Source organism: Atta colombica, unplaced genomic scaffold (genome assembly GCF_001594045.1).
Source record: "Atta colombica isolate Treedump-2 unplaced genomic scaffold, Acol1.0 scaffold112, whole genome shotgun sequence".
NCBI classification, from domain to species: Eukaryota; Metazoa; Arthropoda; class Insecta; order Hymenoptera; family Formicidae; genus Atta; species Atta colombica.
In genome coordinates, this window is record NW_017259198.1 from 434,408 (window position 1) to 456,090 (window position 21,683).

A 21,683-nucleotide genomic window follows, 5' to 3' on the forward strand; every position below is an offset into this window, starting at 1 on the left:
TGTGTCTTTAATTTTCCTGTTTCTTTAATCGCTGTATATAAAACGATGATTAAAGAGAAACTTAATACAAAAATGCAGAAGGCATTTCGCACGCTCGTAATAATTCTCGATGGTGAACATGCACGATAGCGTACGATCGGAGTTAAGATCCCTTTCCTCGCGGCCCTCTCGAAGGGACGATAACTCGCATTAATTTGACAGTTAATTAGCGCCGATCGGATCGATCGCGGTACGATTTGCAATGTACTTCCGCGATTAGTCTTTTTTTCTTGGAGTTACCTGCTGCGTTTATTTTGCCGTTTGCGATTCGCTATTAATTTCTTTATAACTAAGTATGTTGTAAAGATGAATACTTAATGTGTCATGTCTATATCAAGCTTATTCGCGGATATAGAGAAAACCTATTTTTACTTTAAGAATTAAATCCATATTCAATTAAGTTTTCAAAATTCTCTTTGTCATAGTAGATTTTTACACCGAGAGAAATGATTTTGTTATAGGAACAAATTAAGGGAAAGCAAATGTGATATTTGTTAAAAAAACGATTGATTTGCAAATTAATTCGTCAATGTAACAAATAATCAATAGTATTGCTAGCAAATAAGAGTCATATATATATATATAAATATATAAGTCGTAGACGGTTCTGGGTCTCAAATAATCCAGGATCTCATAAGAAATTAACTAATTCTCCTTATATTTGACTATATTTGGTTGGTTTCTTAAAACTCCACGATCATCTATGAATTTTATGTAAACGAACCTAAAGTCTACCCAAAAAATAAGTTAGATTGTATATAGTTCGCTTCTGTTACTAATAATTGGTATAGCAGACTAGCAGCAATCACAACAACAAAATTTGTTGTCACATATTTACCGATCACCGGTTAAAGGTACTAGTGACTTGCTAAATTAACAAAATCCTTTCTCTCAATGAATGAATTTTAATTTTCGATATGACGAAGAATTGCTATTTGCTATATTGCTACGTAAAGAAAGATAAAAACTTTGAGTCTTATAGGATTTATTAAAAAAATTATACTTTTTTCTTAAAATAATTCAAGCTAAAATAATTTTGGCATTTAGAATTAGAGATGGTGGTTTTCTTGTAAAAAAGAAAATGAGAGAAGAAACGAGGATTGATATCGATAAACAGGATTCTCGGCAGATACTCTTTAATTAATAAAGTTAAATCATCTTATCTCCCGGCTCGTCAGCGAATTTATTCGCTCGGCAGTGCACACGAGATTGCAAGATTTCTTCGATACGGCCACGCACCGCATGAAACTGTGCAGCCGGCAGCGCGTTATAGCAATCCTGAAAACTTCCGTCATCGCCCGCGGCGGATATTAAGAATGTCGTTGATTAATCCTACGTTGCCTTTTTTTAGTTTTACACATCGCCATTCTATAAATAAAAGATGCGGCTGGACGCGGTGGCGGCGGTACTTGAACCGGTGCGGTGGGTGTGCGCCTCTCTCTCTCTACGAGTCTACGCGGTTCTCCATTTCTACCCTCGTCCTCTTCCGCGTCCCTCTCGCACCTTTGCTGAGAAAGCACTCCAGCAGTAGGAAAGTAACGATCGCGGTTAGGATCATCGGAATTTCTGATCGGAGAAATTCCTGGGATATGAGAATGAATCAGCGTTGAAACGAACGTCAGAATCCGGGATGCGTTTAATTAACCTTCGCGTCTCGTGCTGACCTTATTCAACATTGTAAATCTAACTCGATTACGAAAATTGGAACCTTTCTCGTCGTGTGTTCTTCGTACGAGGTACATTGTTCGTTTTAATCCATGATACACACTCGGAATGCTGCTACGCGCTACAGCTTAAAAAGAAGAAGTTGGTTAAAGATTCTTACGTTAATTACATGTGATTTATTTAACAGAGTTTTAAGACCTTAATATCAGCACGATAGCAAACATGTTTATTGTTTTATTCATCGATCCAATCCTCTATTCAAACGCGCTCATTGCCGTGATCGACGTTAACAAATGATACCCATCACTGCGAAGATTAGCAATCCGACGATTATAAACTTGTATCGTTCGATTTCGGACACAGCTTGGATTAATGGAGGTAAATTTATACCTAAAGTTCATTCTTGAAATTATGATAGAAATGTATCAAATGATACATATGAATCATATTTATTTATTCATTATATTTATAATTATTTCATATATCTTCATTTAGTGGAATGTTGCTCCTCTTTAAAAAAAAATTAATTTTAATTCAATTTCTTCAATTTTAATTGATTGGTTAATGCATGCTTGCATTATGTTTTTTTTTTAAATTGCGACATAAAAATAGAATATTATGTCTTTTCTTAGACATTCTACTTTCATGTGCTGAGAAATTGCTACTTCTCGGAAAATTAAAATTGACCAAATTTATAAAGGGAATGATTTATTTGACATTTTTGACACCGAGTTCTGACAATAATTAATGTGACAAAGTAAATAAATGATATCGGAAGATAGACTGTGTGTTACATGAAAAATAAAATGTTCAGCTGATCATCATTTACAAATTGTCATTTCCCGCATGATTCAATGTTGACCTAACCCCTCTGGCCACCCGGAGGCGTTTGTCAAAAGTTCAATCTTTCAAATTGATTTACGATTGTTCTCATGAATGTGTACCAAACCGGTTCGGGCCTCAGGTACACTTAGTCAGCCTGAAAGTTGATAATTATCGATTCCTTGATTTATCTTTTGCCACGCACTGCCGCGTTCGTCATCGGGAAGCGTAACGGAAAAACGTGCGACATTAATAGTGATACGCTCGTGAAAAATTTTCAACCCTCACGTAATTATTGTTTTATAAACAAACGATCACGTGTTTCTGATCGAATAGCAAGTGGGATCTCGATGGCAATAAGATGGTCCTTCGATTTGCGCAAGCTCACGTATCCATATAAGTCTCTCCTCTCACTGGACAAATCATGGCTATTACTTTCCGATCACCCTGTACGTCCGTCTTTTTATTCAAGCACACTTCTATTTGCTTCATGTTTTTATTTCGTGCGCACATAGAGTCGATCCACGTGCACAGGGCTCTTGCATATACGCTTGTACACCGGGGACGGTAATGAACCGGGTTGCTAGCTCGCGCGCGCTCGTATTCGTGTAAACCAAGAGCACACACATACACACACACACACACACACACACACACACACACACACACACACTCGTGCAAGGCGAAATGTGTGAGACAGTGCACACGTAGACACGATACAAGACGAGGCTCCAGGCGCGGTCAGATTAATGAAACTCATGCGAGCAGCGGCTCTCAAGTCCGTAAGGTACTGAGAAGAAAGCGTTACTGTTCTTCCTCGATTTTCGATGTTACCTCGTATCTCGAAATGAGAAAAAGGAATGTCTTAACCATTTCACATTAATTTTCGGCGAGAAATGTTTTAAAAATTTATTTGAAAAAGAATAACAATGCTCACGCTAAGAAAAAGATTTTGGGAATATAGTATGACTGAAATTATCCATACGGATAGTATGATTTTTGTTCAAGTAAATCTAAAAATTTAAATACAGATCTGAAAATAATTTTGTTGGATCAAAATAATTCAGGGATGATGTTGCAAAAAATTTTAACGTTCTAGTAGAAAGTTCGAGCGTCTTGCATAATTATTTTAATAGGTACAGCAATAAAATTATTTTCAAATCTGTATCTAATTAAACTTTTAGATACTTTAGCAAAATCGTCCTTTCCGTATATTTCTTCGAAGAGTTTTTCTCTCTCTTTTTTAACCTAAATATGCGATATTGAATTTTGAGATAATTACTCGAAACATTGGACATGCTTTAATTTTTTTTATGTAGAAAGAACGATTTTGTTGAAATATTAAAAAATTTTAGCTACCTAGTTGCAAATCAAAAAATAAATTTGTTGGACTATAAAAATAATGATATATGTAGAAACTAATTCAAACTAATTGTTAGAATATCAAAATTTTTTTGTAGCATTATTCATCATATGTTTGAGTTTTCTACATAATTATTTTAATAGTCCAACAAAATTATTTTTAGATCTGTTTCTACGTAAAAAATATTTTGTTTCCTTCAGCAAAATGATTAGTTTTTTTTTCGTATTATTTATTGACATTCAGATAATAATTAAAGAAATTCGGCAAGAAATAAATGAGATTCTACACATTCTATACTCTAAAGCGGAAACAATTCCACAAATAACTGATGCAGTGTGCCGTTATGCATAAATTTTGAAACTGTGTATCGCATAGAAAATACTCAGATCAGCAAGTATCTACGCGATCGCGTGGAATCCGTCGTGATCGTTACAAATCTGCACATTGTGAGTGGTAAACACACGCTGTGTATCGCGTGAAAACAGCGAAAGGACGCGGCACATCATGACGGCACATGTAGACGTCTATTATTGTCTCGTGTATCCATTCTCAATGATGTGTTATGTGCAAACACGCCGCTTTATCTCGTCCGAAATGGGTCGGTAATTGTAATTCGAACTCGCCCGGGACTCGCCGTTACTCGCGCGAACGTAAATCACACCGCTGCAAGGATTCGAGATGTTCCGGGAACATCATTATCTGCCTCCTTATAGAACGTTTCGGCGAAATACTCGTAGAGCTGTTCTCGCAATGAGCTGGATGCGAAAATTCCAAGTGCAACCGCAATTGAAGTGCATTAAACGCGATACTTCGGAAACTAACTGGAAATAACTTAGAGAATGTATTAATAATTTTACCTTTTATTTAAAGTTAGACGCGATTAATATTCCTTATTCGCATTTCATTTTCATATAACATTTTTTAATAATACTTGCATTAATATTTATTTCTTTATAAGTCTTAAAAATATTTTATTGTGTGTGTGTGTGTGTGTGTGTGTGTGTGTGTGTATGTGTGTGTGCGTGTGTGCGTGTGTGTGTGCGCGCGCGCGCGCGTGTGTACGTGTGTGTGTGCGTGTGTGTTATAAATCTTATAATTCTGTTTTGCGGATTTTTGATCTGCAACGGAATCTTTGCGATCTCTGCTTTCAATTTACCTCCTTTGCCGTAACAATTTTACTTCGATTCGATATTCAGAAACGTTCTGCTTCAATTTCGAGAAATACCATGTTTTCAATTCTGACAGTCTTCTCTTAGCCGGAGTAAGCCTATGCTAGTATACGAATATGGACGCCCCTGCAACCATAACTGTATACTTTCACGTGGCCGCCGACTTTAATCGGAAGGTACTTAACCGAACCACAGTATAGAATTATAACCAATACCTTCTATTCCCATACTCGATGCTCGCTTGGAGAGTTTCCCACGACTTTGGTCTCTGTTTCTGCTCGACGTTTCCTAACGAGAGACAGACGGTATGCGAATTTTTGAATTTTATCTCAAATCCGGTCAATGAAGTGCTTGAAGCACAAATTTCACCGAGGAACAGCCAGTTTTCCTGTTATCGATATTCTCATTAGAGAATTGCTAAAAAATTATTGCTACTTGGACATAATCTCTTTTACAAGTATTTCTTTAAATCTGCGATATTTCATTGAAACGTCCGGTCTTGAGATTTTGAGAAATAGGGAAGTTGCATATTTCACCCGATTTCAAGAAATTAAAATTTTTACAAATCAGGGAATCTTGCAGACGAAAAACGAACGAATTCGATAAAGCCAAAAACTGTATGTAACCGTATTACTTTCGATCGATGCTGTATTTTGTAAATTTTCAACTTTTACAATTTATCACTCCTCACTTTTACAAGTTTTAAAAGCTCCAATGGATGAATGACAGTATGCTTCTAATAGTGTTTCGCTTTTATCGTGTCTCAACGTGACTTATTGAAGCGCGCTTCGATGATACTTTCTAACAATAAAGCATTACATTGTCATAACGTTCTCTGTGTAATTATTACTTGTACTAGTGATTATTATTCGCTTGTACTAAGTAATTTCGGTGCCGATTATCATTATGAATATTAGTAATCTCGTAAATACTGTCTCCGTTTTGCCGCAATCAGTTGTAATTCAGTAAATTAGATTCGTAACTATCAGTTGATTAATCTCTAGATTCTAAATCATATCTATCCATTAATTATTGAATGTATACACATAGAAAGAATGATTTTTGCTAAAGTATCTAAAAATTTAGCTAGATATAGATCTGAAAATAATTTTGTTGAATCTAACTATTAAAATAATTATGTAGGACTCAAACCGGTTACTGATCCGGTATAACAAAGAGCTGACCATTTTGCACAAGACGTGAAAAATTCAAATGATTAAAATCGAGCGCATCCTGTTTTCTCTTTACACGTCTTCTTCCCGCAATTCTTATAGTTGGAATCTTTACGAATTGCAGACGTGCACACGAACCGCTGCAAAAGCGAAGGAGGGCTAAGCCACGTGGAACGCCCTCGATCAGGAGGTCTCCTGCATCAGCGGGGACGAACTCTTCTCCGGTGCTTTGAACTCTCTTGAGCCAGTCGGACCTAACTGAGTTAAGAAGACGCTGTTATAGGGCCGGCTAAAGAGAGGGTGTTAACCTTCTCTCCCGCTAGTTCACCTGCGATAGCTACTCTCGCCGGTCTCTCTCAACGATACGCCATCGTTTTCCGTAACGTTTCAATTCGATACGCGAGTCCGCATCGCTTCCTCGTTGTCTGTGCCACAGCGCGAGTCGCCGAATTTTTTTATGGGCTTCGAGCATTTGATCGGCGTGCGAACGGACTTATCTCCTCTAGAATACTCAATGTATTCGGAAGCGATGGGATAAGCTACCGCGCCGAATGATCGAGCAAGTCTGTCTAGACGTTAGATTGCCGATCTAACGCGAGACGAAGCATGACGTGAGAGGAAAGTATGGGATATTAATTCTTCGACTGACACGGCAATATGACAAATTTCACGAGTCTGGTAGAACAAATGAAAAAATGGGTAAGAATAAGGATAAAAATCGCATTTGATAAATTTATTAGAAAGTTTTAATCAAATTTTTTATATCTGTAGCATAAAAAATTCGACAAATTTTTTAAATACTAAATTACTTATTAGACATTTTTGCTATATTTTGTAATTGAAATAATTGATCGATTCCTTCATTTTTCATTTCTGTTAGTCTCTGCACAGAAGGGATAGATTTATTGAAGTATCTAAAAATTTAGCTAAATACTTACAAATCTGAAAATAATTTTGTGGATCATTAAAATGATGATGTAGAATATCGAAATTAGTTGCTAGAATGCTCAAAATTTTTTGCAACATTATTATTACATGGTTGAACATCCTACATAATTACTTTGATGGTTCAAAAAAATTATTTTCAAATCTGTATCTAGCTAAAGTTTTAGATACTCCTGTAAAACCGTTCTTTCCGTATATATTTGAATTACTTGTCTTTTTAGATAATAGGAAATGGAGCTTGCCTAGAATTTAACTATTTCTGAAGCAAATAAGTTCGTTCGTAACTCTTTTTTCCGCAATCACCTGTCTCGAACGATTCGAGAAGGCGAAGCGAATCTTCACCCTTTAATCGTCTCTAATGATTGGCTCTTTATGCGCATGTCAGAATTCGAATATGTTCGCATGTGCATGCTACTTTGTGGCAATTGACAGGTTCTTAGATAGAGGCTTTCGATAACATTACGGACCCATGTTTCTCTCTACTCGTTTGCGCACGAAGATCGATTAACATGCCGCGATCAACGATGAGAACGATGATATTTCGATGAATTTGATGAAGTAACATCCGGCTTGTACGTGTGTCTTTTCATACGTTGCAAATATGATGATTCATTGTCCGAAGAATCGTCTTTCTTTATGGAAAATTCTCGCCGCGGATGTATTAAATTTAAATAGCTTAGGTAATCCTTAAATTTCTCTGACGATTACGTAAATGGTATGAGTGATATCAATGCCTGCATTCAGCAGAAAAAGTAGCTCTCTGTGTGTGTGTGTGTGTGTGTGTGTGTGTGTGTGTGTGTGTGTGTGTGTGTGTGTGTGTGTATGTATGTGTGTGTGTGTATGTGTGTATGACTGTTGTAAGATTTTTTTAATATGTTTGATTCTTGCCTCTTCCTCAATGGATCTAATATGTATATATAAACCAATTATACTAAAGAATCTCATAATTTAAAAATTTTTTTTGCTGAACGCATTGATATCAATTGATTTAGTCGATGTGGTGAATAAAAAAAAAACAAATAGGATTTATTTAATAAATTACACAACAATTTTTTATTAAAATTTTTTAAAGCTGTTTTAAAACTGTATATTGATTTTATAGAAATTTGATGATTCAAATCCGAAAAAATAATCTAAAATTTGCTCCATCACCCACAATTTTTTGACAACAAAAAATTAACTCTTAGAATTATATTTTTAATATATTTAAAATAGATTACAAAAAATTTACAAAGATTATACAACTCAATTATACAAACTCGATTATTTACATTTAAGTCATATATGAAAAGCTTAGTAATTTCTTTTTCTTTTGCCAAAGAAATTGCATCTGTAGCTTTTCCTTTTATGCTTTGCTTTTCGATTTTCACAGTGCAGCATCTGGCAATAATGTCTCATTTCTCGTGGGAGAGTATATAAATTTTTTCACCATGCAGTGTTAAATCCACATTCAAATTTTGTAGCGTATAAGAAAATTAAACGTGTAAAATAATTGTGTGACACAATATTTTTATTGTGTTTTTCAAATTTAACACTTATAAATGTTATAAATCAAAAATATAATCAGATCATATGCTAAATCAAAAAGCAATATAAAATTGACAAAATGAAATCTAATAAAAAATTAGTTTTAAAAATATACTGTCATTTTTTATTTCTTTAATATCATTTTTTTCAAAATTAGTAATAGCCAAATTTGGACAGCGTATTCAACAAGCAAGAATACATTACAAACATCTAAGATTAAAATAATTTTGTCCATGTTGCCCCGTGTTATTAATGCTTCAACATCTTCGTGTGAAAAGATCAAATTTCACAACACAAATATCGGTATTTATTTTCCACCATTGCAGAATATCTTGTTGTGACAACTGTCCGTTTCTACTTTTCAACTCGGTTTTTTCGAAATTCTCATCCTCGCGCTATCTATTGCGGATTTTAATATCTCATCCGTAATCACGTGAGATCTTTGTACTCTCGGTAGGATCGGCAGAAATTTTCAAGCCGCGAGTTATCGACGAGCAATTTACGTTATTGGCGGCTGAATAGTCGGAATTTTAAGCGCAATGCACGGAATCTCGTGTGCCGGTTTCCACGTTCTGTATTTCGTGTATCAAGGGACTCTACATCAGACTAGGTTAATCCGGTTGGCTATAGTTGGCGAGGAACCGAGGTGCAAGGAGAGAGAAACAGAGAGAAACTTATAACCAGAAAGCACACAGAACTTCTCTCCTGTGTGGAACGCACGCGAAACGAACGGTCATGTATCCGCACATAAATGTGTCTCCTAGCGAGAGAGCCAAGAATAGTGAATATGTCGTATGGACCATACAGCATTCTGCACGGATTCAAGCACTAGGTTCTACCGGTCAGAACAAACCGCTTTGCATCGATATTAATTGCTAAATTCTTTCTGTCAAGAAGTAAGATATATTTCAAAACGCGATCATCGATTTGTCTCTCGAAGGGTTTATTTATTTGAAATATTTTCTTAATTCTAATCGTATCCATTCTGAAATATCCTTAATTGGTATTCGCGGTATTCCAATGTACTTTAAAATAATGTAATCTTAATGTTTAAAGTTAATTAAGTAATAAAGTAATTTATGATTTTTTATTTTGAAGATCAAAATCCGAGGAATAAGATTATATAGCTTGAAGTTTTATATTTATATATATATATATATGTATAAAGTTCTCAAAGCATTCATTATTATTATAAACAATTTCTCACAATGTTGAAGAAAAAATGTCCAGATTCATTAATTGGAATCGCGAATACAATTAGAGTTAATAAAATAAAAGTTAATAATCATTTCTTTAGACATCTATCGGAAGTTTTTTATTAAATAACAAATTTTTATTTAATTTTATTTAATTTTAACTTGAATAAATTATTTTACTTTCGGTTCTGTTTCTGAATTATCAAAATTTGTCTACCCTTGCTTTCTCTCTCCATTTTAGATTATTTTAATTCGATATATTATAACATAAAAATGCAATTACAATCTCATCATGCCCTGTTATTTGCAAACATTACAAATTGAAGCTATTAAAGCAATCAAATAAAATAACTTCATGTTTGCTACAAAGCTACACATGATTCACTCATACTTCAGTTAAATACTTTTAATGCAAGATATAATACGGCGGTTTCATTAGCTCGGTAGATATTTAACGCGAGACTTTAACCTAGGTATGTGAACTGTCAAGAAATGTACGTGCGTGTGTACGTATGTCTAGTACGTGAAAATTGTTATATAGCACACGCGTGCGGAAAGTCCATGCGAAATGCAAATCAAGGTTAAAAAATACATAGTAGCTGGATACTGAATGTGTGTCGGAAAAAGTTATACAGACACGATTCATGTGATGCAAATTCAAATAAATAAGATAAAATTACAGATAATTAGTCAGGTATTAATTACACTAGAAAAAGAATCTAATTGAACTGAAAGTTTGATTAAATCTTTCATGATTCTAGTTGAAATATATGATAATCAGAATTCTAATTGATATAATCAGAATGTTTTAGTTCTCTTCCATCTTCAATCAGAAATTGTTCTCAGTATCTTTTATGTTACATGATTTTCGCGAGATCAATAATCGGTTGCTTTGTAAAAATATGCGTATTTTTAATAGAATAGTTAAATGTTAATACATTTATTGCTTTCAGACATTTGATAGAAAACTTGGCCAACTTGAACGGCCTTGTTTCTAGCGTACACAAACTAGGAACGTAAAGTAGGACATGGCGCGATTGTAACTTTAATTATTCACTGGCTTGTGAATTTCGTCGTTTAAACTGCCACTTTTTCAGTGCCGCGATGCACCTGCATGATGCACAAGTTGCAAGTGCATCCCGTATATAGTATATAAACCGCGTTTACGCTATCTTAAGGGTAAGGCTCCCTCAGTGTTACCGCAAGAGTTCGTATCGCGTACATTAATCTTTATTGTATAAACTTCGTGTACCTATAATTTCACGTTGCAATTTGCTGCGTGAAGATGCATAAGTATAATCATGTCTTGTATTTCGCGGCAAAGTGTGCATTATGTATTTACGTGTACATGCCATCTTTAAAACGAGACAGATAACATCGCTTTTTTTTTAATTATATGCAGCTTAAATTCTTGTGTAACAGTCCATTTAACTTGTATATAATACTATAACTACCAATATTTAAAATATTGAAATATTGTAGCACAATCTTAATTTTAGCATTCAATGTTTAATTGAAACGTTTAATTGAAACGTTTAATTTTTTATGCTGATAAAAATTATTATTTGCTTTCTCAATTTACTTTATTAAAACTTGCATACAGTTTATTTTATGAAAAAAACGCAGATTAAAGCTTTGTCGATTAAAATATCTAGTATAAAGCGGTTCTGACAAAACGAAGAGAGCGAAGAGAGATTTCTTTATTAATACAGAGGATTTCTACTAAGATAATCTTATATCTTAATACACTTTTTGGAATTTATTGACGCTCGTTCTCGTCGTAAGATCTTCAATTACGCACTTTGCGTACGTGGCTCAACTTTTTTTATGGCTGCGTCGATCTTCTTTCGTAAACATTTGAAAAAGAGTCTGATTGCATTGGAATTTTATATAGTTGAAAATGAATAAATTAGAATTTTCTGATTTCCGTTATAATTCTAGCCAGAATTCTGATGATATGATTAGAATCTTCTGGTTCGTTCATCTCCAAGCAGAAATTTTTCTCGGTAAACGTACAACGAACAGATCTCCCTAACGAGGCGGTATTTCAACAATTAACCATTACTGTTGTATCGCGATCTAACGTCAAAGTACTCGACGGAAATCATCAGCACATCCCTCGTTTCGATATGTAACGCCTCAGCAACGGTTTTCATTTCTCAAACGAACAAACGAGTGACCATCGCGCTCGAAAGTCTCGCGAGTATGCATCCATCCCGCGGGGATATAGAAATCCGCACCCACGCGCGATCTTAAACGCGGTTACGTACTGGATGCTCGAGACACTATGTACTATGTATGATATGTACGTGTGCACATACAGGCTTACAGACGCGGCCAAGTGCACCTCTACATACTGGTATACATTGCACGGTGTACGTTGCATACACGTATGTAACACACGGCGCGTCTGTGTCGGGAGAGGAGACCTGGCAACTGGACTCCCCCTGAGGGCCTACATAAATCAGAAACTCAGGTTCAGGCCTAGCCCGAAGCACGGCCAAGTCAGAAATTTAGATGCACCGGGTGTCCCCGAAGTAATTTCCCCGCGAGGCAAGTGAGTGGCCTACGGAATTGGAAATTAGGACGGCGCACTCACCCCCTTTACTCCCCGCGCTCCAGAGTTTCGTACGATAATTTCAACGCGCCCTCGTTGCCGGTCATAAATCAACCGACGGTGGGTTAGATACATACACTCGATAGAATCGTGTACGGTGACGCTGCTAATTTTTTGCTAGATATCTCGTTATTTGTGCGTGTAACAATAAATTGCTGGCTATATGAACGTGTACTAGTGAACTTCTAGTTCATTCTAGTTCATTAATAATGGTATCAGTATATGGATAATTAACGTTATCTCTGAATAATTATTAAAAACTTTCTAGATTCTTTGGAATAGAATCTACTCTAAAAGAAGTGACCCAATTTTCAATCTTTAAGAATGAGATTTCACTCTTCAGAGAGTGACAATTTATTCTAAAAGAATAGAATTTTAGAGAGAATGTGTGATAAACTTTCTCGCGTTAAAAAAAACTTCATTTATTCTAATATCATTTGTAAATTATTGCACAAAATAAAAATCATTGAACAATCAAGAATTGTATATTGAAATGAGAACTGTATATACTTTTGCATGCCTTTATTTTATTCGCATTTGCTTAGAAAATTGCTCGTCGAACACGTTTAACCAGTTCTCACATTTCGTCCGACTTTCCTGTGTAATTTCGCTCTCATCCGTGTTTTATGTCTGACGTTTCGTAATTTTATTCTAACCGCAGGTCGCGATATCGAGATGTTCGATACGGTGGTGATCTCCATCTCGATTTCACGCAGCATTGATCAGTGGATGAGAGAATAAGCGTTGCGGATTTAACACTGTAGTAAAAGAAAAGCAGCTCTTTGAGCGTGTCGAAAGACACATTCATGAGATAATCAACGACGCTCGATATAAGTCGTGCGATATCAACTCTACGAAGACTTAGTATATTCATAATTTCTGATACACTGTACACAATTTAAGACCGAATAACGAATCGCGTTTTATACATTCGATTGTCATACATGTTAACAATACGCTGTGAAGTAATAAAAAAAAAATGTTATCGATATTTTTATATGAAAAAAAGAGGTATAAAAAAACATAACGTTTGATCTGATAGCATCAGTTATTATAAATTCCATATTAAAATTAATTAAAACCACCGCAGCATAGAAAATTCTTTCGAAATTAAAAGAAAATTTTTCAGCGCTTTCTGAATTATTGATTACGACTACGTTATTTCCTAATGATCTTTCGCGCAAACGATATCTCGGTAGACTGCGGACGAGTTCCGCGAACGCGTTGCATCTAAGGGATAAATGCGGCGACCACGTGTATTCGTGGAATACGTACATCTCACCGAAAGAAGAAACGAGATGCGCACGAACATTCTGCTTTTGCTATAATGCACGGTTGTAATGCATCGTTGTGCCCATGCTTGCCACCCATCCTCTCGCCATGACGGATACCGTTACATTATCGTCGGTATTGCCAATAAATGCAATTGTCTCGGCTCGACTTTGTTGCCCGATCGCGTATCGTTAATTCGCGAAGTACCTATCAGAACAATCTTTATATATCCTCTGTTACAGCCGTTGCATGTGATAGAGATTCATAATTGATTAAGAGAGCTCTTGCCGGGAATTGAATAAAGACTGCGTGTTTAGAATTTTTAATTTCGAGAAACGACTCTTAATAATAAATTCAAGTAATATTGAAATAATTCTGCATTTATCGGAAATTTTTGTTAATTAAGATTGCCTTTGAGATTAAAATTATGCAGCGAATATTATATACGACTCGATCAAGGAATGCTCGAGTCGTCATATCGTTTAGATTTGATTGTTTCAAATAAATTCACATTGAAATATATAAGCGCTAAGATTCACTTTAATCGAAAATAAGATTATTTCTTTTAACCGATTTATTCTCGTTGGTCTAATTTTATATATTTTTATATAATTATTCATGTATTATATAATTATTTCATGTTTCCCTTTCAAACATACATCTCTTTCTCATTATATATTAAATGTCTTCGTTATTAACCCGTATAAACTCCAAATTTTCATCACTGATTTGCAAAGAATGTACGTTTATCAGATCACTCTATGCTACATTCGTTGATCTCTTTGTCCAAACATCACTTACATAATTACCAAAATCTACATGGCTATCGCCATGTGTTTCTGCCAATGTAGAACTTCTAGTTTTAAGAATTAGAAAAAAATAAGCTAAACTTATAGTTAATTTACTTTGATTAGATTACAGTTAATCTACATTGGGCATTAGTAGAACTGGACATATATTAAATTGCATTTATGAACCTTTCGATAAATAAACAAAATATAGTTGGATAGTAACCAATTAAAACGTTAAAAAAAAGTTAAAAAATTAATAACTTTTAAACGTTAACTTTTTAACTTTTTTTTTTTGAGTTAAAAAATTTTTTTGTTTCTTTTAAATAATCTTAGAAAAATAATAAGATATTATAAGATTAAGGACATATATTCATAATCTGTTCATATTTTAAGATCATCTTAAGTAATTTCTTAAGATGCTAATACAGCCCTTTAATTGGTTTATGCGGTTATGCTTTATGCCATAAGCTTTAGTCCGGATCTACAATAGGTATTTTAAGCTTTAAGTCATTAAGAAATTGACCATTCAAATATTCTTCTCGTATTCGATTGTAATTGGTCAATATGACTTAAGACTTATTAAAAATTAATCACTGATCTTATATCTTCTCTATGTGTTGGCTATTTTTTTAAAGTTATATAACTTATATAATTATATCGTTATGTGTTATATACTTATATCGCATATGAATAAAAAAATTAAAAATTTAATTTACTTGATAATCTATATTGTAGTTATTTAATCTCATTTTAAGAAAAATTGGGACATTTTGATTAAAAAATAATTTTTTTCAAAATTAACTTTTTTTTTTAACTTAAGTTAATTCAATATTGACTTAATTTACGTTAAGTTAATTTTTTATTCCTTTAACTTTTAACTTAACGTAATTAATTTTGTAAAGCCATTAACTTTAGCTTTATTCAGTTAAAAAAAAAACATTAACTTATCCAACCCTGAATATATCTAAGCAAAAAAGTTTGGTCGTTCAATATACTTGCAGAGAATTATAATCATGAGTGAATCGTAGAATTTGCATTTTATTATCAGAACACTCTCGGAGGAAAGTCCGTCATCAGGATCGAAGGGATCTCTCGATTTTTTCGCGCGCGACTTTCGATTTCGAGCGACGGTGCGCGCGAGCGGTCAGAGGGCCACGGAAAAAAAAGAAAGAAAAGAAAAGTAAGAAACCCGGAAGGCCACCCCACATCTTCCGCGAATTTACCGGGCCACTGACTTCTTCGTTCGTTGCATAACGCTCTTTCTGTCGGCGGACAACATCGTCGCGGATGAGAGCCGCTGAATCGTGGTGTACCGGTTGTTCCACTCGTGGAATGCGGACCGGCGCGCTGTGTGCGTGTTCATATTGATGTGTACACACTACATACACAAAGAGACACATACAAACAAACGCATAGTGCTGTAAGCTATTTCTGCGGCACCCCGACTACTCGGTTCAACTTTTGTTTAATGGATTTAATCCATTAAAAGCCAACATCCCATTTTGGAAACAAGAGTTTTGTGTGTTAACAAAATTTTACAAATGTTACAAATGAAACGATCTAACTGATAGGTAAATAATCTTTCGTACGCTACCTGGTTTTATTTTCAAGTCACAATGCATACATTGTAATAAGAAACACAAAAGAGCCTGTGTGCCGCAGAGTTATTACGTTGCTGTATATATGCTCGCGTGCCCACACGTGCATACAGACGAGCGAAAGAGATAGCTACGTGTGCACGTTTCACGTGTGCCGCAGACACAAATATTGTTATTATTGTTTACGATCAAAGAGGAGGTGCATCTCTGGCGTGCACGGTACACGGCGCGGCGTTCGGTTTTAACTCACGTTAAGAAAGCATTGTTTGCATTTCATTGCCTATGCGCCTTTGCGTAACCGCAATACCGCTGTACACAAGTCCCGACAATCCTTAATTCTAAACGATGGACCGTGTGACAGAGATGCGAACACCGAGACGAATTTTTAAAGAAAAGACATTTTATACATTCGTGAGAATATAATTATAGTAAATTGTATAATTATGGTTACTTGCTCAGATTTAAAATAAAATTTAATAACGTGACTGTTATGTATATTATTTGAGATAATATTGTTGACTTCTCTAAAGCAAGCGGGCGTGAATAAATGAATGAATAACTTGGTTCAATGAGCGTGACTGAAACAAATTATTTATTCGTGTTTGTTCGCACTAGCTTGCTTGGATCCGACTCGAAAGAGAATTACAACAAGAATTACATATATTACATATATCTGAAGGTATTGTAGCGATAAATTTATTAGAGACAAACAAATGTTTTCGAATTATTATAAATAACGTTTATCGCGATCGTGCGGATATAGAATACGATAGAATCTATTATTAGTAAAATTGTTACAGAAATAAAAAGTCGCAGATGTGTGTACATAGAGAAAAAAAATGTAACGATAGAAAAATTACAAATAAAAATAAAAATTAAAAATGAGACGAAGAGTATTTCAGATGGCAAGGAAAAATTTCCCATAAAATTTGATACAATTCCAATTTCTCTGCATTATTAAATCGATCACAACCGGTCTGATTACGACACATCAGAGCGACGATTCGATTACTTCGCTCGTAATGCTCGCGTGAATTTTCTAGCGCGCATTAATCAAGGGTAATGTCGCAATCTGTCTTGCGGTTAGAATTTTTTTCGATTGGCCGCGCCGTGCGGGTACTCTCTTAATAGACACATTAACTTTGTGTCGGTAATCGACGATGGAAATTAAATCTTATGTTCCAGTTATAAATCATCCGAGTAACGTGTCCTCGAGCGCTAAATAAAGGACGCGATTATTCATCCGATGAAGCTCGAGAAGAATCATCGAGTAGCGCTGTAATCGATGAATCTCCTGCATAGAATATTCATAAACGTGTCCCGCAAATTTTAATTGATTCGCTCGAATTATCGCGTCTAGTATCATGTTGTTTATCATCAATATCGCAATAAAATCAAATTCTTAATTAGTACGTAGATTTTTTTCTTTATATTAAAGAGAAACTTTTACATTTTGTGTGCAGCTGCAGGCATTTATAAAAGCTTTTTTACAAATATTTTTTATATTTTTATTAATGAACTAGTTTTTGTTTATGATATGCGATATGCTTTACTCACTTTTCACTTATTTATTTAATTTTATTTTTGAATAATTTTACGTTCTATTTTCTGTTAATAATTTATGATTTATATCATCGAAACTTCAGCGATTTTAGCAGCACGAAACTATTATCGAAGAACGTAGAATGACTGTATTACTTACTATTACGTAGCTACTTGCAAACAATCGAAGGAAGTCGTATCTCATAAATATTACAGCGTTGATATTATCCGTCGATTGTTAGTTGCGATCTGTATGCAAATTCGACCGCTGCATGTTGCTACTACCTTCCAATCGAGTACTCGATATAAACAATTCTCTATGGATTAACTATGCTGATCTTGGCGCATCAAGATTTTTATGTATTTTAAATTTGTTATAAAAATAGTAGATATTTATTTCGATATATTCAGATTTTGAGTAATTTACTTACGTTTCTTATCAAATTGTCCTCCATCTGGTGCTTTGTATTTATTTGTTAACAAAAAATTTTTTTTTTCACATCATTGTTTCAGGATTAGCTATTTTCAACATTATAAAAATCAATAATAATATTGACATATTACACATTGTTACGCATTATCATTATCTTGACATATTACTTGTTATGCATAATCCTTTAAAAATTGAAACTTGTTAGACAATTTTTGTTATTTAAAATATTACAGTTTCCTTTTTACATTTTTAAAAGCAAAGCATTATATTTTTGTATTTTGTTTTAAATGTAAACAAATCATTGTTTATAGTTTTACATATTTCGTTCATCTATACATTTGTATTATATATATTTTATATAAATGCAAATGTAAACAGACGTAATACATAAAAACGAAATTTAATTTGCTTTCTTTTTCCTTTATCTTTTTTCTTATTGAGTATTATCTATTAAATAAGTAATTGAAACAGTACATGAAATCACATAAATGTAACATGAATTGGGTATCAAATATACGAAGAGTTTTACTAGAGGATGAAAGCAGCATAAAACGTCGGATTTAAGACGATTTCAATTTGCATCATAAAAATGAGATTAAGAGGACTAAATAAAGGGATAAGCAACGAATTCGATGCAGCTTGCGACTTTTGACACGCGAGCGTTTCAGCTTAGCAAATTTATGATTTCCTCGAAATCTACAAGGCGGAATGAATTTAATTTGCATATTCAGGTGGAAATCTGCATAATCTTAGTTCCTGAATATTTTTAACAAATCGAAAATAAATTGAAATGTGAATTTCTTACGTACGTTTATTTCGATTTATTAAATAATATTAATTTTGTATAAAAGTGCATTGTGCTCATCTAAATGACTCAATTGATAATTTAAAAAAATTAAAAATTTGAAGTTTAGCACATATTAATACAATAATTACTTAATTCATGATAAAATTGATGTTTAATAATGAAATCAGTGTGCTTATAATAAAAAAGAAATGCAACATATTTAGTAGTTGATTCAAATGCTAAAGATTCTCGGCTGAACGAGAAACTGTTAATTAACATGATGAGTTTGCGCACCTGTTTTCAAACAGCTGCACTGTTTTTTTTTTTTTAAAGAGAGCTATAGAATGTCAAACCTACAGTCCTTACGAGATCCTCGAGATCGTTGACTTCCCAAGTCATTATATCAAATCGACAAAAACTTAGGTGGTTTAAGAAATATATAAACGTCACGATAAGACGTTCTTAAACATATAATCAAAGATAAGATTATAGATATATGTTATAGATATATGTGCGAGTCAAATCGTAAAAGTATTAAAGGGATGATTCATCGACCGATTTTTCTCATGTAGCTATTAGATAATAGCCAGATTTGAGGTGAATGATATATGATCTCGCTTATCGCAGCATCGTTTACGCGATGCCTTCGTCATAGTCACAGGTTTTTTTTTTATCGCGAGTTTTGGATATTATATTAGTCACTGTTAACTCTCCATTGGGTGCATCTAATTTTGCATTCCGTCAGTAACTATATTGGTCTGAATTGTATAAAAATCTGATAAAATTCTTATATACTTGTGAAAAATTTAATAACAAGTTTTACTAGTATATAATAGAAGTCGAAATGTGTTTTATTACTCATTTTTTACAGATTTAAATTTATCTGACAATTTTACAATAAAAAAAATCGATTATTGCCTTCAAAATCCAACATTGCCAATGGAGAGTAAATAATGTAATTCATTTAATAAACTGTATTAGATGTTACAGCGTTTTAAAAATTATTTTATAATTTAGAAAGATGTGTAAATTTTCTAAATTCTTTGGAGTAGAATTTCGTCCTCAAGAGTGAAATTGAAACAGTCTTAAAAAGGAATGGCTCCATTTTTTTTTGTCTTTAAGAATGATGTTTCACTCTTCAGAATGAAATTTATTTCAAAAGTTTTTAGAAATGAATATCTAAACGATATAATGAAGATAATTCTGTGTTGCATAAATCATTGATATTACGAATGATCAGTTTTGAACTACATACACACAATATCTACTCGATTTTAAAAAATTGAATGTTTCTTAACCATCCTCGATGCATTTATCCTTTCAGCAGTTTCTCGCGAAGGACGTGATAGCGCGACGGACGCGCGGCCGAAAAGGCGGAAGTGCCCATTGACGACCATGGCGGCGGGAACGTGCCAATTTGCCTGAGGGGATAGTATTCGTAGAAATCCGCAAGGTGAGTCTTTCCCGGTTCCCTTACGCTTCCGAGCTCGGATGTACGACGTTATTAAGATTTCAAGAGATACGGGAAATAAATTAAGCGGATAAACGGTCGGAAACCGTCGTGAGGCGAGCTTCGAGATAAATCGAGTGGCGGAAGACGAAGACCTATGAGAGATAATGGGGAAGGGAGGGTAGGTCGCGTTTTTCAGACTCGCCTGGAGTCAGCCTCTACATCCCAGCCGATAGCTTCCAATAGCGAGAGCAAGATAAGCGTAGCGGTGCAGCCGCTTCGTGAAGACACCGATCCTGACCAAAGAGGAAAAGAAAGGGAACTTCCGCGATTAAGATGTGCAACGAGGCACCCATGAATTCTCTCTGTCTAGATACATATCTGATTTGGCATTGTCACCGTCGATAATCCGCTCGTCCTTTTTTCGCGAGGAATGTGCCGAATGGAGATGTTAACTCCCAAATATACACGCAAGGAAAAAGATATACGCGGATACAGCATAAACGATCACTTCTCTCTCGCTTTCAGATAGATTTAAGAATTTAACAACCAATTTTTTTATAAAAAAGAATGATAGAAGCCAATCTTATATATATAAAACTCTTTCATTCTTTCTCATAAAATAATACGAATGAGAATAGAATTGCTCGGATTGAAGTATTTAGCGTTTAAGTATTTAAAGTTTTAAAGAGTTAAAATAATTCTTTGCCGATAACGATCGTTAGATAATCTCACGATTATTATTTATACAGATCTCAAATAAAGATAAAGCAACGTATATCGATCGGGTAATGCTTGTTTCTACATTAACTTTAATCTTGATTCAATTTACTCTTTAAGGCCCTTCCCTTTTTAAATCTAAAAATTAAAAAAAGATGTAGATATTATAATAAGTTATATATAAACCGAGATTAAAATTAAATGCATTAGTAGAAACGGGCATAAAAATATAATGAACGTTTTATTGCTAATCGAATTGCATTTTTAAATCCGCGTGAATGCATTCGATGAAGACATAATATTCGTATAACAATAACGAGAGAGCATTTAATCTTGCATTTAATTTAGCAGTCACATTTTGTGACATATTTTGTCGCCGAGAGTAAGTACTCGTAAGCATTTCTACTGAAATTCGGCACTTTATTGCATACAATTTCAAGTCAATTTAATGTCAACGTTATTTCCCTGACGACAGCGATTAGTGAACACAAATCTACGTTAAAGTCATGTAAATTGATAAAAGAAATTATCTTATGATTGCTGCATATTGCGAAGTTACAGATTTATATATATAT

At 34.1% G+C, this 21,683-nt stretch overlaps 1 protein-coding gene across 3 annotated transcripts in view; it reads left to right on the forward strand.

The window, feature by feature from the left end:
• The window catches only part of LOC108694027 (protein N-terminal asparagine amidohydrolase), a 55,507-nt gene that overhangs the window by 7,928 nt on the left and 25,896 nt on the right, over positions 1 to 21,683 (forward strand). The window contains exon 2 of one of the 3 annotated variants that reach the window (XM_018203269.1): positions 20,263 to 20,391. The exons of 1 other annotated variant lie outside the window; for it this stretch is intronic. The gene's annotated coding sequence lies outside the window, so the exon portion shown is untranslated. The remainder of the gene's footprint in view (positions 1 to 20,262; positions 20,392 to 21,683) is intronic. One more of the 3 variants, XM_018203270.1, reaches the window with a different exon arrangement.